This window comes from Dioscorea cayenensis, unplaced genomic scaffold, assembly GCF_009730915.1.
Source record: "Dioscorea cayenensis subsp. rotundata cultivar TDr96_F1 unplaced genomic scaffold, TDr96_F1_v2_PseudoChromosome.rev07_lg8_w22 25.fasta BLBR01000814.1, whole genome shotgun sequence".
NCBI lineage: Eukaryota > Viridiplantae > Streptophyta > Magnoliopsida > Dioscoreales > Dioscoreaceae > Dioscorea > Dioscorea cayenensis.
This window is the reverse complement of record NW_024087205.1, coordinates 121283-123833: the sequence shown is the minus strand read 5'-3', so window position 1 is coordinate 123833 and position 2551 is coordinate 121283.

Sequence of the window (2551 nt, the reverse complement as noted above, 5' to 3'; positions counted from 1 at the left end):
GTTGGCACATATTCACGTATCTTAGAGCCCTACTTTTGTCTTCGCGTTATTGCTTCTAAGATTCCACCAAATAGTGCGTACAGCGATCCGCTTTTGGCTTCTTTTCTTAAAACATAGCTTCACAACTCTACATGAGCAAAAGAACACAAATACACATGTATTAGCGCTTAAACCCGTTAAAAGTAATGCTCATTGTAAGGAAAGAACACTTCGCATTCTTATCACACAAGCACTTATCAATGTAATCATAGAAGGATTTGGCCGGAAGAGATTCCGAGCTAATACTTGTATGGGATTAGGGATTACAGCCGTGACCATCTGGGTAATCTATTTTCGGATTTCTCTTGGCCTGAACAACCACTTGCTTAGCAACTCTATCATTCTTCTAACCTTTAATAATGACAAAGGGATCCACATCTATGACCACCCTCATCCCTAGATTTCCAACCTCTCACTTGGCATATAGGCACTATTCACTTAGTTTTAATTTCTTTAGTAGTGTTAATTCCCAAAGTTGAGTTGATTGGTTAGACAACGAGTGAAAAGGAAGTAAGGGTAGCTCCTTCGGCCCAGGGAATACAACCCTCTCGTGCTTGTAGGAGAGGTATTACTTGATGACCCCGAGCACTTGCGGGATGTTCATCAATAATATTTTCATCGCACCACATATTATCAAAACCCTTGTTTGTGTTAGAAAACTTACTATTAACAATCAATATTATGTGTAATTTGATCCTTTCATCATGTCTATGAATTATCTACAAAAAAAGAATATGATCCTCCATTGCAATAGCACTGGTAACCTTTACCCTCTTGAGTATTCACCGCCTTAACTCCTCTAGAGACACAGTGCCACCGTTGTCTCAGGACATCTTGGTTGTTATGGTTGTTTTTTTCTTTGCTAAAAAAATTCTACGATTAAATGCAATAAAGCTGGCTTTTAAACTTTTTCATTCTTGCCAACTTGGATGGAATATCCGGCTTTCCCTTTTTCACCATGGCATTCTACCACTAAAAGCTCCTTTTTGAGTTCATTCACCGTGATGTATGGCCATAACCCTCTTGTTCCTATACTTCCCAACAAAATGGGAAGGCTAAATGTATAACTCGAACTACCAACAACATCATACTCAATCTACTCTTTTAGGCACACATACCTACCTCCTTTTGGGTTGAAGACCTCTCTATCACTACATACTTGCTTAATCCCCACCCAAGTAAGCCTCTTAATCTCTCTACACCCTACAAAACACTGTTTGATTCAATCCTTCCTACACGTATCTTTGTGTCTTTGGGTATCTATGTTACCCAACATTTTCTCTTCTGCTTCCCACAAACTTACACCTTGCTCTCCACTTGTGTTTTTCTGGGTTACCCAAATTATCACAAAGGTTATTGTTGTCTCAAGCTCTCATCCATTCGCATTATTGTCTCATTGTCTCATGATATATTGTGTTTGACAAAACTATTTTTTTCCTTTTGCCAAAGATAACCCCTGACATTTCTTCCTTTTTGGACTCTCTCCTTGACCGAGTTTCCACCAACTCCTCTCCTCATATTCTCGTTAGAAACCATGCTTCTCTCACCATGCCACAACCCTCTCTTGCCATACTAGACACTCAACACCTATCATCTGTTGCACCCATTCTTCCCCTATTATGGTTCCCTCCACTTCTCTTATCATACCTACCCATTCCACCACTAACAATCACCCATTCTAGTAACCTAAAAGTATCTTCAAACTCGACACTGCCACCACTGTAATCTCTGTCACACCCTGACCCGCTATCCCACAGATGTGATAATTATGGTAACAATCCTGAGGAGGGATACTCCGCCACTCAACCCTCAGGTAACCCCCAGGCTGACCAACAAACTTGGAATCAATAATAATAACCATAACTATACAGTAGAGGAACACAAGTGACAATACTCCCCGCAAAGTGCACGGAGTTGTCAAAGTAATAAATCCCAGGTGAGTGAGGTATCGTATCCACAGGGAAAAGGGAATAAAAATACTTAATTTGCTTCTCAACTATATGAAAGATGAATAGTGATATGTGTGACAAGATTCAATTCTCAAAAGTAAAGCAACCCGAAAGAGAGCAAAAGTAAAGGAGAAAGTAAGACAATCGATAAAGATGGGGTACCCGGGTATCAATCCACCTAGGAAAATCATTTCAAGTGCAAAAACTCTCTATTATGCTTCTTAACTAATGCAATGGTGAGTCAGGGGCATCCTTTTAATGCATGGTCCCGAATCTAGGGTTAACCAAGCCTAATCCTCTACATGTCCCGGAGGAGAGCATGAACAACCTCTCAACCTCACACTCGTAAGAAGGATTACATTAAGCTCTGGGGATTTCAAGTGATAAATCTCTTCCTAATTGTAGACCTAACCCTTTGGTCCAGAAGAAAGGCCCCTAACCACAATTAAGCCCTAGATACTAAAATCACCTCAACGCTTCACTCCATTGCACTCGCAACTAAGTCCCAGCGGAGGGTCATCCCTTAGCTCATTCGCTCTATTATGGCCGCAAAGAACTCGAGG